The sequence below is a fragment of the Carlito syrichta genome, unplaced genomic scaffold (assembly GCF_000164805.1).
Source record: "Carlito syrichta isolate Samal-C Ts95f unplaced genomic scaffold, Tarsius_syrichta-2.0.1 Scaffold313876, whole genome shotgun sequence".
NCBI lineage: Eukaryota > Metazoa > Chordata > Mammalia > Primates > Tarsiidae > Carlito > Carlito syrichta.
In genome coordinates, this window is record NW_007257972.1 from 182,836 (window position 1) to 190,499 (window position 7,664).

The following is a 7,664-nucleotide window of genomic DNA, read 5'->3' on the forward strand; positions in this document are numbered from 1 at the left end:
GCTGGGCTCCGGCGATCATTCCGCCTCAGCATTCCAAGTAGCCGGAATTACAGGCGCGCGCTACCACGCCCGGCTTATTTTTTGATTTATTGTAGAGATGAGGTCTCGCTGCCCAGGCGGGTCTCGAACCCGCGGGCTCAGGCAATCCACTCACCTCAGCCTCTCAAAGGCGCGGGATTACAGGCTGAGCCACTGAGCCCGGCTAAGTTCATGGTTTCTTACCATAACTTTTAACTTTCTGGTATCAAAAATTGACAACTTTTTTTTTCCTGCATCTAGAAGATGTTGAAAAAATGATTTATCATATGAGATCAGATTTGCATTGGAAAACTTTAACTCTGTCACCAACCTGTTCCAATCTAGCTGCTCTCCCTCTCCATCGAGCCACCGATGATACTTGGTGACGTTTCTCAGTCAGTGTGCCTGAGTAGAGCTATCATACTTGTTCTAATGTGAAATGTCACAACTGGTTGCTCCTGCAAGTGCCTGTCTATCCTCAGGGATGCTGAAGCACCTCTCTCAGAATCTCTTCAACTCTTTTCTATCCAGAAATCAAAGGCAGAAACCTGGAACAGAAGGGAGCCTCCAGTACCCTGTTCCAGCACTGTGACCCCAGCAGCCCTGTGGATTGGTTAGGATGGTATCTTTAGTAGTTGTTAAATATCTTGAATATTCTCTCTTCAGTAATCTCCAAACCTGGGAACTTTTTTTTTTGGGGGGGGGACCTTTTTTTACTTTTAATTTTTCCCTCACCTTTCAGTCCTTTTGCCTTACTGAAACATTTTCTTCCATTGGCTTCTGTGGGTGCAAGGTCATGTTGTTTTCTCTCTGAACTCTCCTGGTCTTGCCTCTGTCTCCGTCACGGGTTCGTCCTGTCCATTCAGACATTACATGCTGACATCTCAGGGCTCAGTCCCAGCTCCTCTTTTCTTCGCTCTTGAACACTCATTGTAAGTCATTTTCCCCCCACACCCACAGCTTGTTATATCCACAAACAACAATTCACAGATGTGTGTATCTGATCTCAACTTCTTTGTTGCCAGTGGTGGATTTCACATGTTCACATTTTGACACATCCAGACTGAGCTTAGGACCCATCCCTGGCTAACAGTCCTCCTGCTCTCAGTGAACTTGCCTCCGCAATCTGTTTACTTTTGTAAACTCAGACCTTGCGTTTCACCTTAGCTGCCACATTCTCTCTCATCTTCCATCTTCAGTTTATCATTATTGTACTCATTTTTCTTCCTAAATGGTCCTAACTCTGTCCACTTCTCTGTATGTTCACTTCTCCCACTCTTGTCAAGGTTCTCGTCTTCTAGGATTTAGGGTTCTCTGTACATTCAACTCGATCTCCCTATACTTTCTCCTTTCTCTCATCTCCTCCCCAAGATAGGGAGTGCCTCATGATGCACACCTCATGTTGCTGCCCTATGTTAAACACGCCGAAGGCTTCCCATTTCTCTCAGCATAGAGACCACATTTCCTCACATAAACTCCATGGCCAAGCATGGTTTTCCTCCTCTCAGGGCTCACCCTGCATAAGCTGTCTCTTGCTTTATGCATGGTGGCTATGCTGAGCATGCCACCCTATCACACTCCCACCCCACACCCTTTGGATTTTAGCTCAAATGCTAAAAACTCCAAGAACACTTTTTCTTATACCCACTGCAAGTCAGAACTCTTTTAACCACTGAACCATTTCTTGGCAACATCAACCACAGTTGTAACTTTACATTTATCTGGGCAAAACTTTGTTTAGTTTCTGTTTCCCCATGAAGCCCTTCATAAAGGCTGCAGACTGTGCCTATTTTGTTTTGTTTTGGTTTTTGAGTTGGAGTCTCACTCTGTTGCCCAGGCTGGAGTGCAGTGGCATGTTCATGGCCACTGCAGCCTCAAACCGCTGGGCTCAGATGATCCTTCTGCCTCAGCCTTCCAAGTTGCTGGAACCACAGGTGTGCACCACCATGCCCGGCTAATTTTTTTGATTTATTGTAGAGATGAGGTCTCACCAAGTTGCCCAGGCTGGTCTCTAACTCCTGGACTCAGGCAGTCCTCTTGCCTCGGCTTCCCAAAGTGCTGGGATTACAGGCTTGAGTCACTGTGCCTGGCTTTTTTGTTTGTTTGTTTCTGTTTGTTTGTTTGTTTATTCTTGTATTTTCAGTGACACATACAGGGTGGCCACTAATTTTCTATTAAATAATAAATATTTACCAAAGTTTTTTTTTTTTTTAACACCAAAGTCCTCTCTTAAAGAAGTGCTCTGTATTATTTTTAGTAAAATAGGCAAGTTGTATTCAGGCCTTGACAATTATGAGGTATTTTTTCCTTGTGTTTGTGTATTTTTGTCCTTGAATGTGAGAAATAGATGGCGGGCTCGGTTCTCATTCTGTTTTGTATCACTTGGAATCCCTTCCACATGGAGGGCGCATTAACTTCAAAGGAAGCTCTGCACATGGAAAAGATACACAGGAAAAAAGTGAAACAAGTCAAGCACTGATTTTCATCATGGTTAATGGCCTGGATCTTGAAGAGGTTTAGGTGAGTAAACTCTGAAAATAAACAGCTCACTCTCGGCGAACTCTTCAGAAATAATGCATCAATAGGCAGTTGAGCAAATTCTAGGATACAAGGAGAAGAAATTCTTCAGGTAATTTTAAGAATCAAGAGAGTGCAAAAAGCCTAGTGAGCTGCAGAGGTATGAACAATGTCCTCATTGTGTGAGCGTGTGCTAATATACTGGAAGAGAAATTCAGGGAAGAGGTTTCAGGACTTTTTCAGGTAGAAAGAGTGGATGATGGTGAAGACACCATGGATGCAGTCCTTGTAGATTGGAAAGTCCAGGAAAAAAGTGGGATGGATGCACCTTTAGTTACACAGTGAGGTTATTTTGTGAAACAATAACTTGGAGTTCTGTTCAACTTACAAAATTGTATATAGGTAGTTATAACTTAACTTATGCCAGTGTTATTAGAGACTGGATTTTACAGATAAACCAGAAGTTATTAATTTTTTGGCAGCTATATCTCCCCAAAAGGGACATTTGATGTGAATGTTAAATATTGATTCCTTATTTTCAATCAGTTTATATTATACTCTGTTAATATGTTTTCGGTCAATCAAATCAGTTCCTTTTTAAAGATGGTCAAACTTCTTTCATCACAGTAATTTCCTATATACTGCTCCAGAATTATTTCCTTCTATGTTGTACTGTTGTGTTATTTCACTACCAGGTTGCTTACAGTCTGCCTCAGTTTTCCAACATGCTATGTTCATTACATGTTAAAGGGAATCTCAAGAGATTGCCAAAAAGAAAAAAAAAAAAGAGAGATTGCCTATTTTAAATAAGCAATAATGTGATGTCAACTTGCATTTTTAATAACATGGATATTGTAGGAAAAATAGGCAAAATACAGGGAAATAGAAAGAGGAAATAAATGTAACTTTATAACCTACCATCAATTTTCAATCATTGCTAACATTTTGTTATATACTACAGTCTTTTGTCTTAGCAAATATAAATGAAATAATATTATACATATTATGTATTATGTATATTATATAATATTAATAGGTACTGATCTAAGCCCTTCACATATGTTATCTCATGTGATCCTCACAACAACTCTGTTACAGGTATTATTATTGTTATTCCTTGTTACATATGAGGAAATTGATTAAACAGAGGCTGCTCCCTTTAACTTATCTAGTGTCACCAGGCAGCAATATTGAAACCGGCAACCAATCCCAGAGTCTGAGTCTAGTCCTGCCCAGCATTAGTACACCCTGGCAACAAAGTTTTTCCCTCACCATATCTTAGGCGATTTTGCTCAGCTTGATGTAGCATCAGAGGGCTCTAATCATGAGATGCTGACCACTTTCCTATTTTACAGTGTTTGTTGTCAGTGGCTTGCCATCGGAAACCATGTAGTAGCCAACATCCTTGCATGAGGACCGGGGCTCGGAAATTGGACCACCAAAGAGATTTCATTTCATTCAAGTGCTGAAGGGCTGAGTCCCCTGAGAGAGCTCTGCAAAGTGCAGTGACATGGCAAGCAGTGCATCCACTCCCGTGAGGAAGGCCTGCTGATCCCAAGTGTAGATTTGACAGCTAAGCAGGAGCATGGTCTCAGTTTCCTCATCTGTCTTGTAGGAAAATGTATCGTCTGGCCGGGGATTATTATATGGGTTAAAACAAAAAATAAGTGTGGAGCTTTTAGGATAATGCTGGGCACATGATAATGTTAGCTATTGTTATTATTCTTGAATTTCTAAAAATGAAATCAAATTATATTCTTTGCCTATATTTAGATCTTATGAAATTCTGAGTTTTCTAGAAAGTGAAAACCATGAAGGAGCATCCAAACGTACAAATGTCACTTAGCCAATTCGTTTGTAATAGTGACAAATTGATTTTGTGGAGTCTTGAAAACAAAGCAGACAATATTGCTTTTTTTTTTTCCTCTTTTAATTTTTATTTAAAATTGTGGGATACAGTTCAGGGCTAGGTATACAAATATTCACCGTGCAGGTACCCTTATTGATGAGGTGTGCCCCTGCCTTCTCCAGGCAGATATCAACTACTGTCAATCCCACCTCAGACAATATTTCATCAAATATTGGATTTTGTGTCAATTAGATTATTCTTTGCATTCTTTTATATAGACTTCACCTTATTTGTTTGTTTTTACCACTTCTTTATCCTTGTCATGAAATTTGTGCATCACATGTGAAAATCTCTTTTTTACATTATATCTGGCCACCTGGGTATATTAAGGTGGCCCTCACTTGTGGTCCTAGGGCAAGGCACCTGACGTAGGGCCTGGTCCAGCACAGGCATTCAGAAGATCCTGGCCAACTGATTTGGTGTCTTAGGTGAGAGAGACCTTTGAACACTCTCCTGAATTGAACTTATCCCTTAAAACTGCAGGCATGACTCTTCCTTCCTGTGTTAGTGTGTGCCCTCTGTGGGCAGGCTAGCTCCCACGATGAATGAGAGAAAGAAAGGCCCTGAACTACACTTTCCTGTTCATCCTTCCAGATTTACCAAAGTGAGCAGTTAGCTGACTCCTCTTGGAGTAGAGTGAGTGAGCAAATAGCAGGAGTGCCCCTTGATTCCCCACCCCTCAGCCTCAGTGTTCCTCAGTCTTCTCCCACCTTCTCTTCCACTGGAGTTTAATCCTTAAGCTGTGGTTAACCAGGGATGTGGCTAGCCCCATTTGGGATAAGAGAGCCGCTCCTGCAAAGCTAACACGGCTTCTATGGGCGTCCTCTTAGGACCACCAGTGGACAGAAGGCTCTGTTGTGGGTCAAAGCAGTGCACTGGTGAAATCTACTCCAAGGCCCTTCTGGACCCAAGGATCCATGTTTACTCCTTATTTTATTTTCTGTTTCAATTTCTGTTCAGCCGTGTGGTTTCCATAGCCTATCAGAGATTCTGCAGTGATCAAGTGACATCATTAGTATATTGTAATACATTGCGCATCAGTGATAAAATGTCAACAGAATAGACATGTCTTCTTCAGTGTGAAGTTAAAGTTCAGAGATTACAGTTCCAAAGATATTGCAAAGTCTAAGATACTTATGGAACATTGAATTAAAGTCATCTCTTAATTCTTACTCTCTTGGCCTTAGCCAAAGGTGGAACTGGGTTCCTTCAGCAGCTGCACCTGAGCGGGCCTCTGTAAAAATAAATTCTGAGCTTCTGCAGTTGAAATACTCCTTTGTATTCAGTGCTTCCTATATAAAGGAAAGAGTGACACAAAGATGGTTCCGGAGCCAGCTCCACATCAATCAAATTTTATGAAACAAACAGACTTCCCAGCTTTTCAAGCAGTTATTCTAGACCCTGCTCATGCTCTTGGACCCCTTTGCTAGGTGTAGTTGCTGACCACAGCAGACATTCGAGAGTGCTGAGTGAGAGAGGAGAGATGGAGAAGCTTTCTGGTTTTAGCCCTGCTGTCAGTCATCGGGTGGTTTTCAGTTGTTTGTGAATGTGTATATTTGTTGGGAGAAACCTTGTCCTAAGAGGTTAGCTTTATCACTGTGCATGTGCCATCAAGGGGGAGACCTGTCTATGCACATAGTCTCAGCAAAGAACACTGGAAATGTGGCTGGCTAAAGCAAAGCGCAGTAATCTGCAGTGCCCACCATCTCAGTCACCTACCAGGACGTATCTGAATTACCTTCTTTTCCCATGCAGCATATTCAGAACTTCATAATTATAACTTTCCTTTTGCTTTTATATTTCTCTTCCTGCCTCTTATGTCATTTCTTGGTTCCTGAGATTCCTAAGGAGATTTTTTCCTCCCTCCGTCTATGTAATAATCCACAGCCAACTCAGGAAATGTGCTTGGGGGCTGGGGTGGGGGGGGAGAGACCCTTAAGTCTATAAAGAAGCCACAGGAGTTAAAGTTAACTCTCCACAGTTCCCTCTGTGAACAGCACTGGGGCACCTGATTCAACCCTTCCTTCCTCAGTCTGCTCCTGTTAGAGGAACCACCTAAAGAGTGCTTCAGGGTACACATGGACCTCAGCTACCTTACGATGTAAAAGCAGTACATCTAATTTCACCCCCCCCCACCCCCGCTGCCTACCAAGTCAGCATATGGGAAGACTTTTCCCTGCAGTTGAATCCCTACCTCAGGCAGACCTTAGAAACCTCTCTGCTGGCCACAAAGACAAGTAGCCTGTATGCTGAGGATGCCTGTGCTTGCAAAGGTAGGTCCCTCCCAACTCACTGGGTGACTGACCTGGCCTGTCTGAGCTACCTAGGTAGACTCTGTGGTGTGTGACCGACAGTGCAGAAGCAGCTGCTCATCTACTGAGAAAGCCTATGGACAGACTTTTGTAATCTACTAAGCTCAAACTGTCAAACAGCCTTTGCTTTATAACCTCTACCCAGGCTGCAGCCATCAAAAAAGCCAGCTGCACAGCTGAAAAAAACTTGCCTGGTCGAACACAAGCAAGGTCAAGGTCAAACTGCCTGCTCACAGAGTTCAAGACCTTGGCCACATTTTTCCACATGAATTTTTTTCTCCCCATAATTCTTTTCCTCGTCTGGGTATCAATTTTATGATCCAGTGTTTCATTCAGATGTTGGGTCTGAGCTTACCCTGCACATACCGGTGTTGCCAGCCTTGCCAAGGCTTGCTTTGATGGTGTGGAGGGAACTAGCTGGACACATGCAGTCTTCAGGTGGGCTGGTCACCAGGAGAAGACGTAGGGCTCTTTCCCTTCTCATGGTTGGCCTTTCAGTAACTTTCACAGTTTTTCTCTGTTTGGAAAAGAAGCTTGGGTGATATTTACGGCAGTAAATGTTTAAAACGGTTTGTCTCTTGAGCAAATGAGATCATGTCCCTTCAGCTTTCAAGGTGCTTTTTACTCATGTAATGATGGGTTTGCTTGCTCTTATTTACTTGGGAACTCAAAGTAGAATTTGACATTCACATGCTAATAGACTGTAAGTGGCTACTGTTGTGGATGTTGATAGCTTTATTTGGCAATTTTAAATTTGAATGCAATATTAACATTTTATATTTTATCTTTCTCTGTGAAAGGGAAAGATAAAATATACTACTAATCCCATTTGTCTTGGTATTCTCTTCTTTTTTTTGAGTTGGAGTCTCACTCTGTAGCCCAGACTGGAGTGCAGTGGCCGCTCCCGG

At 42.4% G+C, this 7,664-nt stretch overlaps 1 protein-coding gene across 2 annotated transcripts in view; it reads left to right on the top strand.

Annotated features, from left to right (window-relative positions):
* Positions 1 to 7,664, top strand: part of DNM3 (dynamin 3) — a 440,346-nt gene that overhangs the window by 138,510 nt on the left and 294,172 nt on the right. The gene's annotated exons all lie outside the window — the stretch shown is intronic.